General features: G+C 47.4%; 1 protein-coding gene and 1 long non-coding RNA gene across 2 annotated transcripts in view; both read left to right on the top strand.

The window, feature by feature from the left end:
• LOC135190375 (uncharacterized) overlaps positions 1-23401 on the top strand; it is a 47241-nt gene extending 23840 nt beyond the window's left edge. Inside the window, exon 2 of the long non-coding RNA XR_010308499.1 lies at positions 22492-23401. This is a non-coding gene — a long non-coding RNA (uncharacterized LOC135190375). The remainder of the gene's footprint in view (positions 1-22491) is intronic.
• LOC135190407 (histone-lysine N-methyltransferase PRDM16-like) overlaps positions 1-24504 on the top strand; it is a 237139-nt gene that overhangs the window by 104654 nt on the left and 107981 nt on the right. The gene's annotated exons all lie outside the window — the stretch shown is intronic.

The following is a 24504-nucleotide window of genomic DNA, read 5'->3' as shown; positions in this document are numbered from 1 at the left end:
GCTTGGGTTTGCCTGATGGGAGCTGTGTGGAGATTGTGCCTGGTGATTAGCATCTCTCACAAAACGTCCTGGCAGTGCAGGTTCACAGAATTATTTCCCTGTTATCTTTGTTGTCGGTGGCACAATTGTGCAGAGATTTCCCCAGCAGCATTCTGTTCTGTTGGAGTGAAAAGGACCTGTGGTATTGTTTCAGAAGCACTTGTTCCAATTCTGAGTACTTTCCATCTGTTTTCCTCTTTCCTTCCTCTTGATAGGAGCAGCATTTCCTCCCCTTCTTACTCTGCTGGAGCAGTGGAGAGGGAGGTTCTGTGCAGAGCCTTGCATAGCTCCCTGGCAGAGGATAGTGCCAAGATTTAAGCCTCAGTAGGAGGGTGGTGAGACTCTGGAACAGGCTGCCCTGGGAGGCTGTGGATGCCTCCTCCCTGGGGGTGTTCAAGGCAAGGCTGGATGAGGCTGACTCTAGTTGAGAGGTGTCCCTGCTCATGGCAGAGGGGGTGGAGGAGATGAGCTTTGAGGTCCCTTCCAACCTGAGGTTGGAAGGTGAGGAAAGAAACGGAGAGGAGGACATGAAGGCCGAGCAGGTTTCCCAGGAGGGTGGCTCAGGATGGTGGCAGTGGGGCTCTGTCTTCTGCTGACCCCCAGCTGCCTCTAGCAGCTCTTATGTAACCTTGTCCTCCCCTCGGAGCTCCAGGCCCTGATGGAGTCCTTTAAATTCATCATGCGGAAAAGGAGATTTACACCGAGCTGCTCAGATCTTGTCTCTGCCTTTTATTCATGCATTTGTCACTGTAATCTCTAATAGAGGTGTTCAGTGGGGGGGATAAATAATGAAGGGTAAAAAAAAACTCTCTGTCATCATCCAGAACCAGTTGCAAATTCATCACCAATATTCTTTGAGAAGCAGAGACAGGGAAATGAAAAATCTAGATGGGGGCTAATATATCTCCCTGATTTCCATCTGCTGTTTATTCAGGGAGCCTACTTTGAGCCATGATAGAATGAGAATCCCAGAAACTGCCATTCCTTTCTTCAAGAGGAAGCTAAGGCTGAGCCTCTCCAGCAGCAGGTTCAACAGAGCCAAGGAATCCTCAGAGGTTGTCCTTTGCAGCCAGGCAGCAGACACTCACCTTGCACTTCTTGATTAATTAGGGTTTAAGTTACCTTGTACAAAGCTGTTGAAGGAGCTCTAGCACTTGGGAAAGCTTTTAAAGATGTGCTTCAAAAAGGCAAGAAAATGGAAGCAAAGATTTTAAAGGAGAAATCCTGGAAAGATTTCTTTTTTTTTTGATGTTTTTTATCCCTTACTAGAAGATGCCTGAGGAGACACCCTCAGACAGATGTGGGTTCTCAGGAAGTTCAGATTTCCTTAACCTCCAGAAAACAAAATGAAGCAAATGTTGCAATGGCAGAATTTTGAAACTGTGGTCTTGGGACAGAAGAAAATGATATTGCAAAAGAACTTCTCTTGTTGGATTCCCTGGCCAGGAATTGTTACAAAACTTAGAGGCTAAAGAGTCATTTTCTTCCTTGGCTGATATGTGGCATCGTATGGGAGTGGTTGGGTAGTGCCAGGCTGTAGCACAGCATGCTTGGATGTTCACTTCCAAGTAAAGGCAAGCCTTTAGCTGCCTTTTCCTGGGGTCTTTATGCTTGTCCAGATACCAAATGGGGTCATTTGAACCCAAGCTGGCCTCAGCACTGATTGTGGTACCCAGAGCAGCCTCAGCACTGATTGTGGTACCCAGAGTGGTCTCAGCACTCAGTCTGGCACCCAAACTGGTGAGCTGTGAAGGATGTGGCTGAAAGCAAAGGAGGAGGAAGAAGAGACTCAGGTTGTAGGAAGGAGTGTCCCCAGCAGCAAATAGCCAGGATATGGCTGAAAGCAAAGGAAGAGGAAGAAGAGGCTCAGGTTGTAGGAAGGAGTGTCCTCAGCAGCAGATAGCCAGGATGTGGCTGAAAGCAAAGGAAGGGGAAGAAGAGGCTCAGGTTGTAGGAAGGAGTGTCCTCAGCAGCAGATAGCCAGGATATGGCTGAAAGCAAAGGAAGGGGAAGAAGAGGCTCAGGTTGTAGGAAGGAGTGTCCTCAGCAGCAGATAGCCAGGATGTGGCTGAAAGCAAAGGAAGAGGAAGAAGAGGCTTAGGTTGTAGGAAGGAGTGTCCTCAGCAGCAGATAGCCAGGATGTGGCTGAAAGCAAAGGAAGAGGAAGAAGAGGCTTAGGTTGTAGGAAGGAATGCCTTCAGCAGCAAATAGCCAGGGGTTCTGCTGTCACTCTGATTCCTCTCAGCAAAGACCAGCTGGTGGTTTTTCTGACTTCAAGGGATGATTCATGGATTTGTGGCATGGATTGGCTTGGAAGGGACCTTCAGGATCATCCAGTTCCAACCCCCTGCCATGTGCAGGGACAACTCTCACCAGCCCAGGTTGCTCACAGCCTCACTAGGCTCACAGCTGGCCTTGAACAGCTCCAGGGAGGGCACATCCACAGCCTCCTTGGGCAACCTGTGCCAGTGTCTCCCCACCCTCACTCTGAAGAATTTCTTCCTCGTGTCCGCTCTAAATCTGCCCTCCTCAGGCTTTATCCCACTGTCTTATGTCCTGTCACTCCAAGCTGATCTGGCAGCAAGGCTGCAGCTGGTGTGTAGCAGCAGAAGATGTTTCAGGGTGTGAAAAGTTTTGGGTTTATTAAATAACCCAAGGTAGTGACACTGTGTTTTGTAGCCTGTGAGCTTAAAAAGTGCCTGGACTTAATGGAATCTGCTGTTGTCTGTGGTGATTGCTCCCTGCTGCCAAGCAGGGCTGGGTTAGAACCAGCGAGCAGAGTGAAAACAGAATGTAGTAGCACTCGGAAAAGGGGGAGAAGATGAAATATATCACAAGATAATAAGAAAATAAACCATTAAAAGGTTCTGTTTCCTATTATCATGTGGTTTTATGTTAATGAAGTTGTTCCAGGCCTGTTTGAGTTTAACTCAAGCAGGGGAATATGAGTAATATAAAAAATATGTGGAGATGAGGACCCTAAGTTAAAAAGTCTGTGAAACATGGAATGTTTTCATTCACCATGCATTTCAGAAGAAGATAGAAAGCAGCCAGAAAGTGGTATGGAAAAAAAAAAAAACCCTAACCCAAACCCCAAACATTAAGTGCCAGATTTCCCTTTTCTTTTCTTATTTTGTGATCTTTGGTGTTTAAAAAAGCAGAGCAAAACTTGACATGGATGCTGCTGGTGTGGACAACTGTGGGGGATGATCAAGTTCAGGTTCATTGACTTAGTTTCCCTTCAGCTTTGATGAATCTCAGGATGCCAGCAAAGATGAGACAAGTGATAAATCCAAGTCTCTCTGTAGACCTGGGGAGGTTTGTTTAACAGATAATTGATTTATGAAAGAAGTCTAAAGTATATTATGGAAGGGTGTGTGTGGAGGGAGGGGAGGGGGGGTTAGAATTTGGAAAGCAGCTTGGAGCTGAAAAGTGGAAAATGGAGAAAAGGTCCAAACAGAGACTTGAATATTTTTTTTTATAGGGTTTTATTTCAGAAAAGCTCAAAAATGTAGCTCTGACCTGAAATGACCCAGATTTAATAAAGGAGAAAAGAAAGCTCAAAGGGACTGAGATGTCCCAATTCAGACAAACAGATTCCAGGGTGGACTGAGTGGAGCTAATTTTGTTGGTGGTTGTTGTTTGTTGCCATTTCCATTAATTGAAAACCTTGACCAAAAAAATCTGCTGTTGTTTAATGCTGATCAAAGCTCTTGAACTGAATTTTTCCTTTTGAGAATGAACTCCAAAAAATCATGATTTGGGATAGCAAGGATCCTAGCCAGGAATTAGTTGGAGAAGGTTTGCTCACTGGTCCTGCAGGGCAGCAGCTTTCACAGTGTTAGCAGTTGTTGCTCATGAACCTCCTCATTTTTCCTCCAAGCTGTTTCAGACCATTGAGGTCCAAAGCACAGTTCTGAGAAGCTCCATGGGAAATGCTCTCAGGAATGGCAGGGAGCTGCCAAAACTAAAGGCAGAGCAGCTCATGTCATTGATGCTTATCCCAGAGCTGTGCTGCCTGCTGGTCATGCAGCACACCTAGACCTTGGTCAACCAAAAGGAGGTTTTGGTGGTTTGAGTTTGTGGTTGGTTTGTTTAAAGTAACTTTGCTTTCTGCCTCCCTGCTGGCTTTAACAAGAGCAGTAAACCAAGGGCTCTGAATGGACACCTTGTGCCAGGCAAGGCCAAGATGCTTTCTCTCTCTTTTTTTTTTCTCCCTCTGCTTCCTCAAAGAAAAGCTCCTCAAATTCCAGAGCAAGATAAATAAGATGTCACAGAGTGGGGGAAGGGGATTTTGTGAAGTGTTGATTCAAAGAGAAGCTTCTGTAATGGCTCCAGGCAGGCAGTTCCCAGTGACTGCAGGGTTAACCAACAGGTAATGCAGCAGGAAAGGCACTGACCCTGTCCAGTCAACCAGACCATGGCACTAAGTGCCCCAGCCAGGCTTGGCTTCAACACCTCCAGGCACAGCAACTCCACCACCTCCCTGGGCAGCCCATTCCAATGCCAATCACTCTCTCTGCCAACAACTTCCTAACAACATCCAGCCTAGACCTCCCCTGGCACAACCTGAGACTGTCCCCTTCTTCTGTTGCTGGCTGCCTGGCAGCAGAGCCCAACCCCACCTGGCTACAGCCTCCCTGCAGGCAGCTGCAGACAGCAATGAGCTCTGCCCTGAGCCTCCTCTGCTGCAGGCTGCACACCCCCAGCTCCCTCAGCCTCTCCTCACAGGGCTGTGCTCCAGGCCCCTTCCCAGCCTTGCTGCCCTTCTCTGGACACCTTCCAGCATCTCAACATCTCTCTTGAGCTGGAGAGTCCAGAACTGGGCACAGTACTCAAGGTGAAGTACTGTAGGATCCCTTCAGGCACTGGCAGGCAGCTCTAAGGTCCCCCTGGAGTCTTCTCCTCTCTAGGCTGCCCACCCCCAGGCTGCCTCAGCCTGGCCTCACAGAAGAGCTGCTCCAGCTTTGGCTCATCTTTGTGAGCTCCTTCCAAAGCAAAAGCTCAACACCAGACTAGATGCAGAGCTGAACTTTGATGCTGTACAGCCCAAGTTTAAACAGCAAAAAGATAGAGCAATAGGAATTCAGTTATTGAAAGTGTTCTTTAAAGGGTAGAGAACTCTCTTGAGCACCTGGGAAGTGCCTTTTGTGGTATTCTGGGTGGCAGATCTCATGAACAGGCAATATTCAGACAGTAGCTGTGTTTAGTTTGAAATGAAACCAAAAAGCTAATTTGGATTGAAAGATTTTGAGTGCATCTGCATGGGTTTGTTTTTTTTCCACCCCCTGAAAAATAAAGAGTGAAAAATCACAGTCATTTAGCCACCTGGTTGAGAGCTGAAGAATTTTTCCTCTTCAAGAGGAAGCTTTAAGTTGCCTTTGGTCACAGTTAATATTTCAAACAACATGGGACTGCTGCAGGCCAGGCAGAAGCACAATGTAAAAATATTTTTATCTTAAATATTTTTCTTAATAATAGCTTCAAAGGCAGGGGGAAAAAATTGCTTCTTCAACTGCTGCTGTCTGCAGTGTGCTGTGGCCTGGCAAAGTCCAGGCTGCAGGGAAGGGAAGAGCTTGCACTGTGGGGGTGTTACTGGGCAGCCTGGAATGGGAGTCCTCTTGCCATGCTCTGTGACCCAAGGGAAGCATTTTCACCAGGAGGAAGAATTGTTCTGTGTCTAGAGACTTCTCTAGGAGGAGAATCATAGAATCAGCTGAGTTGGAATCATAGAATTAAGCAGGTTGGAAGAGAGCTCCAAGCTCAGCCAGCCCAACCTAGCACCCAGCCCTGCCCAACCAACCAGACCATGGCACTAAGTGCCCCAGCCAGGCTTGGCTTCAACACCTCCAGGCACACAGACTCCACCACCTCCCTGGGCAGCCCATTCCAATGCCAATCACTCCTTCTGACAACAACTTCCTAACAACATCCAGCCTAGACCTCCCCTGGCACAACCTGAGACTGTGTCCCCTTGTTCTGTTGCTGCTTGCCTGGCAGCAGAGCCCAACCCCACCTGGCTACAGCCTCCCTGCAGGCAGCTGCAGGCAGCAATGAGCTCTGCCCTGAGCCTCCTCTGCTGCAGGCTGCACCCCCCCAGCTCCCTCAGCCTCTCCTCACAGGGCTGTGCTCCAGGCCCCTCCCCAGCCTTGGTGCCCCTCTCTGGACACCTTCCAGCACCTCAGCATCTCTTGAATTGAGCCCAGAACTGGACACAGTCCTTAGGAGTTGTAGCAAGTCTTGCAGTGAGTCCTTCCAAGTAGAAGGACTCAAGTCTCAATGCAAATCTCCCCAATCAGTGGTAGGGAGTTTAAATAGCCTGGGTGCAGCTGGGCTGGGAAGATAGGGGCCAGAGAGGCTACCATCAGTTGTTAAGTGGCAGTTAACTTTACTCATCTGAAATGAAGTTAATGAAATAATCTCTTGCCTGGGAGTTAAGGAAATGAGGATGCTGATCTGAGGATCAAATGAGAGGGAAGATCCAGGAGGGTGGTGGAACACTGCAACAGGTTGCCCAGGGAGATAGTTGAGGCCCCATCCTTGGAGATATTCAAGGAGAGGCTTGACAGGGTTCTGGACAACCTGATCTAGTTGAGGATGTCCCTGCTGAGTGCAGGGGGAGGTTGGACTGGGTGAGTTTTGGAGGTGCTTTCCAACCCAGCCCATTCTATGATTCTGTGCTGAATGTGCAGTTGCTGAGGGAACTGGAGGGACTGATGCTGCAGGCAGGCTGAGTGTTTCCTTCCACATCTCTTCCCTCATGTCCTCCAGCCAGATAGGTTCTTCATGACTTTTAGAACCATAAGATAGGAGGATTTGGAAGAGACCTCCAGAGATCACCTTGTCCAGGGAAGGAGGATGAACTCCTGCCTGGGTGAGATGGATGTGGAGGCTGCTCTAGAGAGCCCTGCTTTGAGGTTCACCTGTAAAGCTTGGCTGGAGTGGGTGATGCTGCTGAGCTGGTCCTGACACAGAGGGCTCCAAGCACTCACAGAGCACAGCTCATAAGCAGAATGCTGCTTGTTGGTTATTTCTGCATCCAAATTGGGTGCTTAGGAAATGCAAGGAGCTGCCTGCACTCTGCATGAGGCCCAGCTGGGTGAGCAGTGCTGCAGCACCAGGGGTTTGCACCTAGACCAGTTCTTGTTCCTGCTTTGATGTTGAAATTCGTAGAGGTTGTAAACGGGACCAGAATGGCTCCAGGGTGGGAGAGGCTAAATTGGCACAAGGTGGGTGCTTGGTGCTGTCAGCAGTGCAGAGAGAATGGCAGCAGATGGAATCCCTTAGAGCCCCTGGCTGGTAGTGTGTCGGAGGTGCAGCATTAAGCAGGAATATCACCTTGCTGAACTGAATTAACTGGCAGGAAATCATGGATTTCCGAAGGCAGCTTTCCTTACCACATTCCTGCTGCAAAAGGAGAATTAAAGCAGGGAAAGTCAGTAACCAGAACCAGCTTCTGAAAGGGTTCTGTATCCAAACAGCATCAACCTGTTGAGCAGCCCTGGAAAAAAGGGGGAGTTAGAGAAAGATCAGCTGGGACTGAGGGAGATGGAAGGGCAGGGAATGGATGAGGAGGTGGTGGGTTGTAGTGGAAGCAGGCTGGGAGAGTTGGGGTTGTTCAGCCTGGGGAGACCTTAGAGCAGCCCTGCAGTACCTGAAAGGGCTGCAGGAGAGCTGGAGAGGGACTTCTGACCAGAGCTGGGAGTCTTGTCAGATGAGAGGGAATGGGTTGAAGCTTGAATATGGGAAAACTAGGCTGGAGATGAGGAAGAAACTCTTTCTAGTGAGGGTGGGGAGGCACTGGCACAGGTTGCCCATGGAGGTTGTGGATGTCCCTCCCTGGAGTTGTTCAAGACCAATTTGGATGAGGCCTTGAACAACCTGGGCTGATGGGAGGTGTCCCTGCCCATGGCAGGGGGTTGGAACTGAATCATCTTTAAGGTCCCTTCCAAGCAACCCATTCTATGAATCTATTGATCTCCAGAGGTCCTCTCTCACCCAAACCTCTCTCTGACTCTCCAGAGGTCCTCTCTCACCCAAACCTCTCTCTGACTCTCCAGAGGTCCTCTCTCACCCAAACCACTCTCTGAATCTCCAGAGGTCCTCTCTCACCCAAACCACTCTCTGAGTCTCCAGAGGTCCCTTCTCACCCAAGCCACTCTCTGAGTCTCCAGAGGTCCCTTCTCACCCAAGCCACTCTCTGAGTCTCCAGAGGTCCTCTCTCACCCAAGCCACTCTCTGAGTCTCCAGAGGTCCCTTCTCACCCAAACCACTCTCTGAGTCTCCAGAGGTCCTCTCTCACCCAAACCACTCTCTGAATTTCCAGAGGTCCTCTCCCACCCAAACCACTCTCTGAATCTCCAGAGGTCCCTTCCCACCCGAACCACTCTCTGAGTCTCCAGAGATCCTCTCTCACCCAAACCACTCTCTGAATTTCCAGAGGTCCTCTCCCACCCAAACCACTCTCTGAATTTCCAGAGGTCCTCTCCCACCCAAACCACTCTCTGAGTCTCCAGAGGTCCTCTCTCACCCAAACCACTCTCTGAGTCTCCAGAGGTCCTCTCTCACCCAAGCCACTCTCTGAGTCTCCAGAGGTCCTCTCTCACCCAAGCCACTCTCTGAGTCTCCAGAGGTCTCTTCTCACCCAAACCACTCTCTGAATCTCCAGAGGTCCTCTCTCACCCAAACCACTCTCTGAGTCTCCAGAGGTCCTCTCTCACCCAAACCACTCTCTGAATCTCCAGAGGTCCTCTCTCACCCAAACCACTCTCTGAGTCTCCAGAGGTCTCTTCTCACCCAAACCACTCTCTGAATCTCCAGAGGTCCTCTCTCACCCAAACCACTCTCTGAGTCTCCAGAGGTCCTCTCTCACCCAAACCACTCTCTGAGTCTCCAGAGGTCCCTTCTCACCCAAACCACTCTCTGAGTCTCCAGAGGTCCTCTCTCACCCAAACCACTCTCTGAGTCTCCAGAGGTCCCTTCTCACCCAAACCACTCTCTGAATCTCCAGAAGTCCCTTCCCACCCAAACCACTCTCTGAATCTACAGAGATCCTCTCTCACCCAAACCACTCTCTGACTCTCCAGAGGTCCTCTCTCACCCAAACCACTCTGAGTCTCCAGAGGTCTTTTCTCACCCAAACCACTCTCTGACTCTCCAGAGGTCCTTTCCCACCCAAACCACTCTCTGAATCCCCAATTCCATCCCCTTGCTCCACTCTCTCTCCAATTTCTCTTTCTCCTCCCCTTTTTCCCCTCCTTCAGCCGCTTAACAACAAAAAGACCAGAAAAAGGCAAAGAAGCAGCAGAAGAAGGGGTAACAACAAAAAAAAAAAGCCTTTCTTTGCCAGCCCTGTGGCTGTGCTCTCCTCACCAGTGCTGGTGTCCCAGAGCCGTGCTGGGGTCAGCAGCAAGCTCAGGCTTTTGTCAGGGTGATTAATAGCGCTGTGGATTGCCGTTAATTCACTGGCTAATGACTGCAACTCTGGCCGCTCCTGGAGTAATCGGGTGATGTATGTGGGGAGCCAGCACCTCATGGCAGAGGTGAAAATCATTTCGACAAGTCAAATATTGTCACAGGGAACAAATGGCTCTGCCTGTTAATAAAAATTAATGAATTTTTTTTTACCTCTGGCCTGCTAAATGAAGCTGTGGAGCGAGCGAGCGGCAGGGACCGGCTTTGGTGGGTGGGGGTGGGAGGGAGATGGAGTTAAAGGCTTTATTTGGTGCTTGCTGCTAGAAACGTCTTTGTTAGGGTTGGGAGAGGATGTGGTGAGGGGTGGTGGTGATTGGGTGTTTGTAGAGAGGTTACTTGGGGTGCTGTGATGGATTGAATCATGGAATCGTAGGATCAGGCAGGTTGGAAGAGAGCTCCAAGCTCAGCCAGCCCAACCTAGCACCCAGCCCTGGCCAAGCAACCAGACCATGGCACTTAGTGCCCCAGCCAGGCTTGGCTTCAACATCTCCAGGCACACAGACTCCACCACCTCCCTGGGCAGCCCATTCCAATGCCAATCATTCTCCCTGACAACGACTTCCTAACAACATCCAGCCTAGACCTCCCCTGGCACAACTTGAGGCTGTGTCCCCTTGTTCTGTTGCTGCTTGCCTGGCAGCAGAGCCCAACCCCACCTGGCTACAGCCTCTCTTCAGGTAGCTGTAGAGAGCAATGAGCTCTGCCCTGAGCCTCCTCTTCTGCAGGCTGCACACCCCCAGCTCCCTCAGCCTCTCCTCACAGGGCTGTGCTCCAGGCCCCTCCCCAGCCTTGCTGCCCTTCTCTGGACACCTTCCAGCACCTCAACATCTCTCTTGAATTGAGGAGCCCAGAACTGGACACAGCACTCAAGGTGTGGCCTGAGCAGTGCTGAGCACAGGGGCAGAAGAACCTCCCTTGTCCTGCTGGCCACACTGCTCCTGAGCCAGCCCAGGATGCCATTGGCTCTGCTGCCCACCTGGGCACACTGCTGAGTGTTCCCTGTCCCCCTACACTTTGGAAAATCACCTGGACTAGGCTCAGACGATCTGGAAATGGAATGAAGCTTTCTATTTACAGCTTAGCACAAAATACAAGAGCTAGTTACAGTCTATACAGAAATAGATAAGTTAAAGGTAATACAGGATCACAACAGCCCTCCCAGAAGCCAGAGTCCCCAGGAGGGGCTCCCAACCACCCTTCCATCTTCTCCCTGTGAGGGTGCCAGAACCCTGGCACAGGCTGCCCAAGGGGGTTGTGGAGTCTCCCTCTCTGGAGATATTCAAAACCCACCTGGATGTGTTCCTGTGTGAGCTGCTCTTGGTGATCCTGCTCTGGCAGGGGGGTTGGACTGGATGAGCTTTGGAGGTCCCTTCCAGCCCCTGACATTCTGTGATTCTGTGGTCTGGTACAGTGGGGATGAAGGTTTGGTGTCAGGCAGTAGTGGCTGCCTCCTTCCACTCTTTCAAGGATGGATCCAGACTGGGACCCTTTGGTGTGGAGCTCTGGCAGAGGCATCTCTCTGTGCTGCCCTGTGCTGCTGGCCAGCTTCTTCCTTTCCAGCAGTTCCTTGTCCAGCCAAGCCTCCAATTACACCAGCGTTCAGATAGCTCTTGACACATGCCACTAAGCCTGGACATGGAGCAGTGCTCAGGGAAAGGCTGTTCTTATCCCTGGTGGCTTCCAGGACTAGGCTGGAGAATGGGGTGAGAGGGGAAGAAGTGATGTGGCAGAGGCAGTGTCCTTGGAGAAGTCAGCAGAGTGTTTTGGCACTGCAGCAGGAGCTGGTAGTTGATGTTTGTTAACTGGAGAGCTGCAGCTTGCAGGGCATGGCAGAAGAGTTTGGCCTGGTTTCACCAGGACCTTTGATCCTGTCTGTGCTGATGAGGAGTGCTGGGTCCTGTTAGTGTGGTCAAACCTGCCTGGATGTGTTCCTCTGTGACCTCCCCTGGGACATCCTGCTCTGGCATGGGGGATTGGACTGGATGGTCTCTGGAGGTCCCTTCCAGCCCCTGCCATTCTGTGATCTGTGGATCATGTGTGTGGCTCTCTTAGGGCCAGCACCTCAGATTCTACAGGAGGTGGGAGCACTGCTTGAGTCCTGCTGGTGCTGGGTTTGGGGAGCACCAGAGACAGCCACAGTCTTAGTCTGTGGTCAGGGAGCTTTGATCAGACAGACAGCAGATCTGTGTCAAGTGAGCAGGCTCACTGTACACCTGGGCACAGCAGCAATCCTGCAGCTTTTGGGAGGGAGGGTTCCCTCTTTTTGAGGTGCTTGTGCTGTAGGAAAAGCCTCCTCACAGACTGCAGTTCTGTTTGCTGCAAAGATGCTCTGGCAAAGGCTGGCTGGCTGCACACAAGGGGAAATATTTATACTACTTAAAAATGCATTGCTTTTCCCAACAAGGTGTAGATGCTATCTGGGGAGAGGCAAAGCCTTTGTATACTTGTGGCTTGTGTTTCCCTTAATGAACTCTCTTTCTTTCCCTGTCTGAATTTAATTTTAATGCAAACAAATTCAGCTGCATCCAGGAAAGTGATCTCCAAAGAACCCCAAGAAAGCAGAATGTCATTTTGGAGATTTTAATCCACTTTCTGGGTAGCAAAAGGTGAGCAATGTGTTTGTATCACTGGAGAGCAGCAGAAACTTCCTGCATCAGGGATTATTGAGTGTGCTACCGTTCAGGATGGAGATGTTCTCCTTCAGGTTAAATTTAAACAGAGTCTTGATTGGCTTTGGCTGTTAAAAATTCCATTAGGATCTCAACTTCTCTTCCTTAGGCAAAAATGCAATCATATATTGGGTAATGATCACAGAATCACAGCATGGTAGGGGGTCAGAAGGGACCTCTGGAGATCATCCAGTCCAGCTGCCCTGCCAAGGCAGGGGCACCTTGAGGAGGTCACACAGGAACACATCTAGGTGGGTTTGGAACGTCTCCAGGGAAGGAGATTCCACCATCTCTCTGGGCAGCCTGCTTCAGGGCTCCATCACCCCTCAATTAAAGAAGTTCTTCATGTTTAGGTGAAACTTCTGATGTTCAAGTTTGTGCCACTTACCCCTTGTCCTGTCCCTGGGCACCACTGAACAAAACCTGCTCCTTGGCCTCCTGACATGCACCCTTGAAGTATTCATCAGCATTGATTAGATCCACCCCCTCAGGCTACTCTTTTCCATACTCAGCAGCCCAAATTCTCTCATTCTTTCCTCATCAGATAAATGTCTCAGTCCCCTCAGCCTCCCTGCAGCCCTGGCTGGTCCCCTCAGCCTCCCTGCAGCCCTGGCTGGTCCCCTCAGCCTCCCTGCAGCCCTGGCTGGTCCCCTCAGCCTCCCTGCAGCCCTGGCTGGTCCCCTCAGCCTCCCTGCAGCCCTGGCTGGGCCCCTCAGCCTCCCTGCAGCCCTGGCTGGTCCCCTCAGCCTCCCTGCAGCCCTGGCTGGTCCCCTGAGCCTCCCTGCAGCCCTGGCTGGTCCCCTGAGCCTCCCTGCAGCCCTGGCTGGTCCCCTCAGCATCCCCTGCAGCCCTGGCTGGTCCCCTCAGCCTCCCTGCAGCCCTCGCTGGTCCCCTCAGCCTCCCTGCAGCCCTCGCTGGTCCCCTGAGCCTCCCTGCAGCCCTGGCTGGTCCCCTGAGCCTCCCTGCAGCCCTGGCTGGTCCCCTGAGCCTCCCTGCAGCCCTGGCTGGTCCCCTCAGCATCCCCTGCAGCCCTTGCTGGTCCCCTCAGCATCCCCTGCAGCCCTCGCTGGTTCCTCAGCATCCCTGCAGCCCTTGCTGGTCCCCTCAGCATCCTTGCAGCCCTTGCTGGTCCCCTCAGCATCCCTGCAGCCCTTGCTGGTCCCCTCAGCATCCTTGCAGCCCTTGCTGGTCCCCTCAGCATCCCTGCAGCCCTTGCTGGTCCCCTCAGCCTCCCTGCAGCCCTGTGATGCTTTAATGTTTGTCTTTGAGTTGAAGTGTCCTTCCCTTCTGCTCTCAACTCTGTGCAGTGCTTTGGAGTGCTGGTGGCTGAGGCATTTGACCCCAAACCTGCTAGTTTATAGTCTCTGCATGGTCTTAGAGGCCATGGGGGCTGCCTAAAGGCAGGTGAACAGCAGCCAGCATCTCACTGGAGCTTCTGCTTTGGGAGTATCTTTTGGGGGTGTGTTTGAGGGCTGGGTTTGGCACAGGTCTCCGAGGGAAATCCACTCCTGCCTTGTCAGTGATAGCAGCAGAATAAATAGGAACAAGATGAAGCAATCCCAAATCTGGGGTAGGAGTTACTGGGTTTAAGAACAAATTCTTTGTTTTACATAGAATAGAGGGGGAAAAAATCCCAAACTGAAGAGTCTGCCTGGGGAGAGGACTTTGGAAAAGAGAACATTAAATTTAGTGCCTTAGGTGATGAAGTGCAATGGTGAAACTGACAGGAACCAGTACTGGTTTAACTAAAACCCAGATTATTTTGCTCTGTAAAGGATAGGTTATCCTGGGCTACTTAACTAGAACCCAGATTATTCTGGCCTATTTAGAGTAGAATCATAGAGTAGCAGGGACTGCAAGGATCATAGAGTCATAGAATCAACCAGGTTGGAAGAGACCTCCAAGATCAGCCAGTCCAACCTATCTTCCAGCCCTGTCCAATCAACCAGACCATGGCACTAAGCCTCATCCAGGCTTTTCTTGAACACCTCCAGGGATGATGACTCCACCACCTCCCTGGGCACCCTATCCTAAATCAGGCTGCCCCCTCTCTCTTGCTCCCTTCACTGATGGATGAATTTACTTCACATAGTAAAAAACCTCTTATCCAGAGCTTCTCTTTCCTATCTTGCTCTTCATCACCGCAGCCTCCTATGCCCCAGCAGCACTGACCAGCCCTGACATGCACCTCCCTAACGTAGCTTATCCAGGTTGAAATCCAGGAGCTGAAGAGTTAAGGCACAAATAAAACCCCAAGTTCAGCCTGTCAGCTTAGATAGTGCTTAGCAAGGGGCGAGGGGAAAGGAAAGAAAAGAGAGAGGAGGAAAAAAAAAAAAGCCAGTTGTGATTTAGAAGAAAAACAGTGAGATTTGACCAATTCCATGGAATACCTTTCTTAGCCCCAGGGCAAGTGGAAGTGGTATATTAACCAAGGAATAGAGCAGAGGAGGAAAAAGGCCAAATCACATTTCTTTGAAACAAAGAGGCTTTTTACCAGGAACAAGCCTTGATAAAAATTACAGTGGCATCGCAAGTCATTTCAGCCGCCCTGCCTGGGGCTATGCGGGAGCACGGAGGAAATAGGGGATGCAGCAGCCCTGCAATACAAATACAGGAGTCCCAGGAGCGTTTTTAGTATAAATAACCCTCTTGGAGAATAATGGAGGGGCTTTAAATAGGGCCAGGTGGTGGGTGCAGCACCCACGGTTGCTGTGGAAGGAGAAAGGGGGATGCAGGATGGTCTGGGCATGGGGATGTGCCCTGCGAGCACCTCAGCTCCATCCTGCTTCCCTCTTCTTCCCCAGCTTTAGATCTGAACCAGAATCTAATGAAATCAGCTCAAAAAATAGTGCCCTGCAAACACCTCAGCTCCTTGCTGCTTCCCTCTTCTTCCCCAGCTTTAGATCTGAACCAGAATCTAATGAAATCAGCTCAAAAAATAGTGCCCTGCAAACACCTCAGCTCCATCCTGCTTCCCTCTTCCCCAGCTTTAGATCTGAACCAGAATCCGATGAAATCAGCTCAAAAAATAGTGCCCTGCAAACACCTCAACTCCTTGCTGCTTCCCTCTTCTTCCCCAGCTTTAGATCTGAACCAGAATCTAATGAAATCAGCTTAAAAAATAGTGCCCTGCAAACACCTCAGCTCCTTGCTGCTTCCCTCTTCTTCCCCAGCTTTAGATCTGAACCAGAATCTAATGAAATCAGCTCAAAAAATAGTGCCCTGTAAACATCTCAGCTCCTTCCTGCTTCCCTCTTCTTCCTCAGCTCCAGACCTGAACCAGAATCTAATGAAATCAGCTTAAAAATAATGTCAGTGGATCTGCCAGGCTAAGCCCTAAGAATGCCACAGTGTGATGTGAAGTGAATGGGTCTAAACTACTCTGCTGTGCCCTGCTGTGACCAGTTCTGGGCTCCTCAGTTCAGCAAAGAGCTGTGAAGATGCTGAGGAGCCTGGAAGGGAGGTTGTAGTCAGGTGGGGTTGGGCTCTGCTGCCAGGCAAGCAGCAACAGAACAAGGGGACACAGTCTCAAGTTGTGGCAGGGGAGGTCTAGGCTGGATGTTAGGAGGAAGTTGTTGTCAGGGAGAGTGATTGGCATTGGAATGGGCTGCCCAGGGAGGTGGTGGAGTTGCTGTGGCTGGAGGTGTTGCAGCCAAGCCTGGCTGGGGCACTTAGTGCCATGGTCTGGTTGCTTGGCCAGGGCTGGGTGCTAGGTTGTGCTGGCTGAGCTTGGAGCTCTCTTCCAACCTGCTTGATTCTATGATTCTGTGAAAGGCTGAGGTTTGAGGCTCCTTAGGCTGGAGAAGAGCAGCCTGAGGGGGATCTCCTCAATGCTAATCAATGCTTCAAGGGTGGGTGTCAGGAGGACGGGTCCAGGCTTTATTCAGCGGTGCCCAGGGACAGGACAAGGGGTAACAGACACAGACTGGAACATCAGAAGTTCCATCTGTACACGGGGTGCAACTTCTGTAATTGAAGTGGAGCCCTGGAGCAGGCTGCCCAGAGAGGTGGTAGAGTCTCCATCTCTGGAGATGTTCCACACCCACCTCGATGTGTTCCTGTGTGACCTTCTCTAGGTGACCCTGCCTTGGCAGGGGGGTTGGACTGGATGATCTCCAGAGGTCCCTTCCAGCCCCTACCCTTCTGTGGTCTGTAAGTAGTGCAGAGTTCCCTGGCCTTGGGTGGATCTCCACCGGAGATGATAACATTCCTACAAATCTGTGTGCTCCTGCTTGAGATTTATTCACAGCTCCATGGGCAAGTCCTGCAACCCATCTGCAGAAGGCTCAAGAACCCCAGCAGCTGGTGACAGTTAGGGAAGGGCTATAGCCAGTGGCATGTCCCCCCAGCAGTGTTGGACTTTGCTGTCATCCCTCACCTCCATGCTGCAGAAAAGGTCTAGGAGCACTTTCTCAGTCAGCAGTGCCTTGGAAGTAAAGGTTCTGGGGTTGGGCTTGGTTCTGAGGCAGGTACTTCTGGATTCCTTCTGGAGAGGAAAGGCTCTCTTTAAAGGGTGCTCAGGGTAAAAATGCTCCAAACATTCATCTCTGTGGAGGTGCTCACAGTGCAAACATTGACTGAAACTGGGTTATGAAATGTTTTGAGGAGCAGTGGAGAGCTCTCTACAGAGATCAGGGTTTAAAGCACCAGTTGTGTTTCTTGCTGTCAGCACTTGCCCCATTAAAATCCTATTTTTCTCCAGTAGTTCCAGATTTATGTGATCCATCAGGACATTGGTAGCCAGAGAAAAGGTGCTTGGCCCAGGAAGGGAGATGGATTTTGTTCCCATAGCATCAGTAACTCGACTCCTTAAGCCAAACTGTGGGAAATAATCTGGTAGACCTCTAAACCTTTGCTGAATTTTCCTTCTTTGCATGTTTGGAGTCTGCTGGGTTAAACAAACACCAGTTGGAAGTTGCCTGGATGGATTTGCTTAGGGGTGCACCTCAGCCACCAAGGTCAGATGCCAGTTGGAGGTTCAGCTGCCATCGTGGTCCTTGATTATTGCAATGTTTTCATCTCCACACAGCTGCATCATCCATTTATGGGCAATTAATGGTAAGGGAAATCAGTTGGGAATTCCTGCTTCTTGTGGTTGTGAGGGAAGGATGGACAGTGTGCTCACCAGGCTCTCTGGATGGGCAGTGTGCCCACCAGGCTGTCCAGATGCCCAGGATGCAGAGAGCAGCATGTATTGCTTGTCACTCTCATTGCAGTTTGGAGGCCATCCCCAACTTGGTGGGCTCTAGAGGCAGGTTGTGTGTGTGTGGGCACTGGAATAAAGCTCAGAGGCAGTCAGGACCAGTGGACCAGCCCCGCTCCGAGGCTGTTGACATCCATGGAGGCAGATTCAGCCCAGAGGAGATCACAGGCTCACAGGATGTCAGGGCTTGGAAGAGACCCAAGGAGATCATCAACTCCAACTCCCCTGCCAGAGCAGGACCATCCAATCTAGCACAGATCACAGAGGAACACACCCAGACAGGCCTTGAAAGACTCCAGGGAAGTAGACTCCACAGCCTCCCTCGGGAGCCTGTTCCAGTGCTGTTACCCTTACAGTAAAGAAGTTCCTCCTTGTGTTGAGGAGGTTCTGTGCTGCAACTTACATCCATTGCTCCTTCTCCTATCCTAGGAGCAAGTGAGCAGAGCCTGTCCTCCCACTCCTGACTTCCAGCCCTCAGATGTTTATAACCATTGATTAAATCCCTTCTCAGTCTTCTCTTTTCCAGACTAAGCAGCCCAAGGTCCCTCAGCCTCTCCTCATCAGGCAGTGCTCCAGTCCCCTCATCATCCCTGTAGCTCTCCACTGGACTCTCTCCAGCAGATCCCTGTCCTTACACAAGGGATGGCACCAAGGGTGTGTGGTGCTGCTTCCCCTCCTGGCCTCTGGGTACTGTAAGGTCTGCAGTCAGCTGTTCACAGTTCTCCCTGTGTTCACAGGGAGGTGGAAATCTCCAGAGAGAAAAGCTTCAGCTCCAGATTTGACAGTCCTTTGTGTATCCTCAGGCAGCCTCTTTTGCACGAGGAGGAGAATCTTGCACAGATCTCCAGGTCTAAAAATACAAAAAACCTCAAAACATTCCTGGGTCCAACTTAGAAGTTTGAGGCTGCTGCAGCAGCAACATTTGCATGGATTTTGTGCCTAAAAACTCCTTGGGTCATATACAGCTCTGGGAGGACTTGGGGACCAAGCGGGGTTTGTGTTCTGCTAAGAGGTCTTGAGCTGAAACGGTTTGATTTGGTTTACCCAACACAGATGTTGTGGGGGTGGATAATTGGGGAAGTTCTTATGCATTTTTACTTCTGTGGTTCCTAATTAAAAAGTATGTGAGGCAATGAGAGAGAGAGGGAGACTTTCAAAGGCTTGAGTTTTCAGATCCTGACAGCTAAATCCGACGGCAAAAAAACACTGCAACGAGTTTTACGTCGTCTGGGCTTTGAAACGGGAGGGGTAGGAAAGAGCTGGAAATAGCAGCTGGGTGAGTTTGTGCACGTCTGCACTTCCAAAATATCAGTGCAGTGCTTGGAGAGGGGGGCTGCTGAGGAGAATCCAATGTGCAAAGTGTTCCTGGGGATGGCAAAAAGAAGTCCGAAGCCATTTCTCGCTGCTTGTGCCAAGCTCTGCTCCTTGTTAGGCGCTAGGAAATCGGTGAGCTTGGCTGCAGCGGGTTGGGGCTTTCTTTTTTGTTGTTGGCTTTCTCTTTAGTTTTCTGGCTAGGGTTGGAAAATCCAACTTACATTGTGGCATTAAAATGTGTGCCTCTGAAAACAGAGCTCTGCTTTTGACACCCACCTCACGGCTCACTCCTCTGCCCTGCATTGATTCACTGATTCCCTTTTCATTCCGCAGGGGCTGTTGACACTGTCCCTTCCCTGGCTCTGCTCTCCCCTCCCCTGCTCTGTTTGCCTGCCTCACGTTAGGAAATAGAAATTGCTATCGATTAATATTAATATTTAGCATGTTTGTGAGAATGTCTTTTCCCACTGCTATTAATCTGCTATGTTAATAATGCCAGGACTCCTGTTCTGGACCCTGGGGAACCCACAGTGAGTTGAATGACAATGAGACGGTGACAACAGCCGCAAAGCTTTCGCTTGGCAAAGATGTGAATTCCAATTGCAAGGTCTCCTTTTGGAGACTTACAAATGCTTTATTCTCGTTCTATGGTTTGACATCCAGGACTGAGAGAATATATCCAGCATGGTTTGTTAGTGTTTGGGGAGCTGGGCTGGCTGCATGGATTTATTTCTTCTCAATAGGTAGCGTTTCTCTTAGCGCAGGATTTATCTCGCAGTCACTTTGAAAGTTCCACTTTACTGCGTTTCCAGCAAGGAAATTTCCCTACAACTGGACCATTGCTGTACTTTTATAGATTGGCTTTTAATTGTTTGGGGGGGAGTTGTTGTTGTTATTCTTGAAGGAAGGCATTTTGTGGTAAAAATAAAGAGGGGGGGGGGGAAGGCACTGCTGATTTTCTCTATGGAGCAGAGCAATTTCCTTAGGCTTTCAGCTCTTCCTCTCCAGGTTTTCTTCCTCCTGGGTTATTCCCATAGATTCCTCCCAAGTGTTTGAGAGAGCTGCACATGGAACACGCTGCACATTTCTCCTGCTTCTTCTTTGGAGCTATTATGTTGGAAATAGTTCAGAGACAGAAATCCCAAAGGCTAATTTATTTTTTTCCCCCCAGTCACTTTATTAATATCTTTTAGCTCCCTCCTTTTTATTTTGCTTTAAAACCTCCCTCTTTTATCTCCTGCATCCAAACAGGCACTGAATTAATAGAAAAGCCACGGGATTAATTTTTGATCATCAAAACTTGTGGAAGTACCACTGACTGAATTTGCTAACATCAGAACTTAAGAGACATCTCATTTAAGTCGTGTATTAACACCACAAGTGATGGAAGTATCATTTGAATGAACTTATTAACAAATAAAGACCATCACTAAATTAATTTGGAGCACAACTTATAGAAGTATCAATCAATTTAACTTATAGAAGTATCAATCAATTTAACTTATAGAAGTATCAATCAATTTAACTCATAGAAGTATCAATTTAACTTATAGAAGTATCAATCAATTTAACTTATAGAAGTATCAATCAATTCATTAGCACAACTTGGACATCTCAATTTATTAACATCAGAACTTATAAAAACCTAATTTGATTTATGAATATCAGAACCTATGGAAATATCACTGAATTAATTGTTTTTAATGTCACAACTTAGGGAAATAATGAATTTATCAACATCCTCCCTCACTCAATTAGTTTATTAACAGCACAACTTACAGACATCTCATTTGAATTAGTTTCTCCTGGCCAAAACTTACAGAAACAGAATTCAATCAATTTATTAACACCATCACTTAGAGAAGTATTTAATTGATTGACATCAGACCTCCTAGAAATAGCACTCAGTGAATTTATTTAACTCCACAACTTCTAGAACTATTTAATGAATTTATTAACATCACAACGTGTAGAAGTGTTTAATGAATTTATTAACTCCACAACGTCTGGAACTATTTAATGACTTTATCAACTCCACAACTTCTAGAACTGTTCAGTTAATTTATTAACTCCACAACTTCTAGAACTGCTTAATGAATTTATTAACATCACACATATAGAAACTGTTTAATTTATAAACATCACAACATACAGAACTACTTAATGAATTTATTAACATCACAACATATAGAACTACTTAATGGATTTATTAACATCACAATATATAGAACTATTTAATGAATTTATTAACATCACAACATATAGAACTACTTAATGGATTTATTAACATCACAATATATAGAACTATTTAATGAATTTATTAACATCACAACATATAGAACTATTTAATGAATTTATTAACATCACACTTATAAAACTAATTCATTTATTAACAGCACACTTATAAAACTAATTAATTTATTAACAACACACTTATAAAACTAATTAATTTATTAACATCACAACATATAGAACTGTTTGATGGATTTATTAACATCACAGAACTATCTAATGGATTTATTAACATCACAACATATAGAACTACTTAATGGATTTATTAACATCATACTTATAAAACTAATTAATTAACAGCACACTTATAAAACTATTTAATGAATTTATTAACATCACAATTATAGAACTATCTAATGGATTCATTAACATCACAACTTATAGAACTACTTAATGGATTCATTAACATCACAATATAGAACTACTTAATGGATTTATTAACATCACAACATAGAACTACTTAATGAATTTATTAACATCACACTTATAAAACTAATTAATTTATTAATATCACACATCTAGAACTGTTTAATAACATCACAAAATATATAGAACTATTTAATGAATTTATTAACTCCACAACTTACAGAACTACTTAATGGATTTATTAATATCACACTTAGAGAACTGTTTAATTTATTAACATCACAAAATATATAGAACTATTTAATGAATTTATTAACTCCACAACTTACAGAACTACTTAATGGATTCATTAATATCACACTTATAGAACTGTTTAATTTATTAACATCACAAAATATATAGAACTATTTAATGAATTTAACTCCACAACTTACAGAACTACTTAATGGATTTATTAACATCACAACTTAGAGAACTATTTAATGAATTTATTAACATCACAACATATAGAACTGTTTAATGAATTTATTAACTCCACAACTTACAGAACTATTTAATGGATTTATTAGCATCACAACTTATAGAACTGTTAAATGAATTTATTAACATCACAACTTAAAGAACTACTTAATGGATTTGTTAACATCACAACATAGAACTATTTAATGACTTTATTAACATCACACTTATAAAATTATTCAAGGAATTTATTAACATCACAACTTAAAGAACTACTTAAGGGATTTGTTAACATCACAACTTAAAGAACTACTTAATGGATTTGTTAACATCACAACTTATAGAACTGTTTAATGAATTTATTAGTATCAGACTTACAAAACTACTTAATGAATTTATTAGCTCCACAACTTAGAGACCTACTTAATGGATTTATTAATGTCACACTTATGGAACTGGTTATTAACATCACCTCATATAGGACTGCTGAATGAATTTATGAACATCCCAACTTCTAGAACTATTAACATCACAACTTACAGAACGATGATTAACATCACCTCTTCTAGAACCATTTCATTCATTTATTAACAGCAGAACTTAATCTAATTTAATTAGTTTTTTAACACCACAACTTAAATCTCATGGGACTGATATTTTTTGTTTTAACATCAGATCTTCCAGAAGCATCATTAAATGAATTGTTCAACCTCTGGAAATCTCATGGAGTGCATTTTATGAACAGCACATCTTGTAGAAATGCCATCCTGAATTCAAACAGAGCCCTGAGACAGAGAGCTCAGGTGGACACCAACATTCCCTAAAGAGTTGGAGTCTAAAAATCATCTTCTGTGGAAATATTTTTGATGCCTGGTAGCCTTTGACTGGCAATAAAGTCCTGGCATTGAGTGGAGAGTCGTTTGGACACTTTCCCTGCTGCTTTTCCTAGAGGAAAATGAGTCTTAAGGAGCACACTGCAATACTGTTGCAAGCTTCATTCTTCGTTCCTGGCAGCCAGCAGAAATCCCTTCATATATATATATATACACAAAGAAAGGCAAAAGTTAGTGTTTTATTTAAACCCAAAGACACTCCACAGCCTTTATGCCTCTTCTCCTTACAAACCCTGAAGCAACTGAATTTGTAGAGCCTGGATCAGAAATGCCATCTGCTGAGCTCTGCTCTCAGCCATTATCTGTCCTCGCTGAGCTGCTGCTGTTGCTGCAAGGAGTTTCCTCTTGCTTTTGGCTACCAGGGCTGGAATCTGCCTTAAGAGGCACAAGGAACAGTCAGGGTAAAACAGAGCACAAAAGTGAAACTTGAAAAATGGATCTGCAAACATGGCCAGGGTGTTGTGTTTGCAAATGTTTAGTTTTGATCACGAGCTTTTCCCTTTTCATCCCTCCTGCCTCCTCCTCCTCCTCCTCCTGCCTCATCCCTCACTGTCTCCCTCCCTGAATAACTCTGCAGCTCTCAGTATTCTCCAGCACTAAATTGGTTTTTAATGTGTTCTGCAGCAGTCCTGCATTAGACAGAGGTTCAGGGAAGTTTCATGTATTGTGTCCTTTAAACACCAGTTGCAAAGTGGGAGTAGCTTGGAGGACAGACAGACAGACAGATGGATTGGGGCACTCGGTCAGCAGGAGCTGAGGCAGTTCCTTGGAGGGAGAAGTGCACAGAGCTTGCTCCTTGCTGGAATTTTGCAGGGGAGAGGTGTTTGAATTTGTCTGCTTTGGGCTTAATTCCACTGACAGGAATCACAATGTCCCTGAGCAGCTCTGCAGAAGGGAATGTTTCAGGGGTGGCATAATTTGGGTGTTGGTTGCCACCAAGTGATGTCCCTGAGCTTGGCAATCAGGGGCTGTCAGTTTCTGCCACCCTGACCACTCACTTCCAGGATCCTTGTCACAAAAGCAGCCTCTGTAGGAGCAGAACAACGACTCAAAGGTCAGAACAGATGGTGTGGCACTCCTTGGGTGCAGTGGCATGTTGGCAAAACCACTTCCCATCCGTGACCACTTCCCTCCTCCTGTGTTTATTACCCAAGTCTTTTTTTTCAACTGTAGACCATCTGAAGATGCAGGCTTTGCATGAATGAATGAATGAATGAATGGGGGGGGAGGGAAGGAAGGAAAAAAAAACCCATTTCTAAATGCTCTTTTAAAGCAAAATTTACTTTTCCTCCTGTGGAATTAGAGTTGGATGGAAAATCTTGGAGAGCATTGCTGGGGAGTGTGAGAACCATGCCGAGCCCTGGCCCCACGTGTGTGCAGGAGGCTGCTGCTGCTTGGCACTTTCTGTTTTGGTTGCTGAACGTTTGCTTCACTCTAGCAAATGCTGCAGACACCAGCACAGCTTAGCTGGAGGAGAAAGGTTGCAGTGAATAGAAGGAAGAAATTGTGTGACAGACTCAAGGATCTTAAGTGACTTCTTCTTTATTGCCCTTTCTTTCCAGCCACTGCAGATAAACAAATACTGTCTGGAGATGGAGGCAAAGGCATTTCTGTATGGCCTTGAAGCATTTAATGCTTCAGTCTCATCTTTAATGAAAGAGGAATAAGTTGTGTTGCCACAGCTTGGGCACTCGTTTGCATCCTTTCTGGCAGAAGCAAAGGAGGTATTTTAGGCTAGCCTCCAGGGGTGGTCTTGCACTGAGTTAGCATCATAGAATCAGTCAGAGTTGGAAGG

Source organism: Pogoniulus pusillus, chromosome 36, assembly GCF_015220805.1.
Source record: "Pogoniulus pusillus isolate bPogPus1 chromosome 36, bPogPus1.pri, whole genome shotgun sequence".
In the NCBI taxonomy this organism is placed as follows: Eukaryota; Metazoa; Chordata; class Aves; order Piciformes; family Lybiidae; genus Pogoniulus; species Pogoniulus pusillus.
This window is presented reverse-complemented; position numbering and strand designations above follow the sequence as displayed.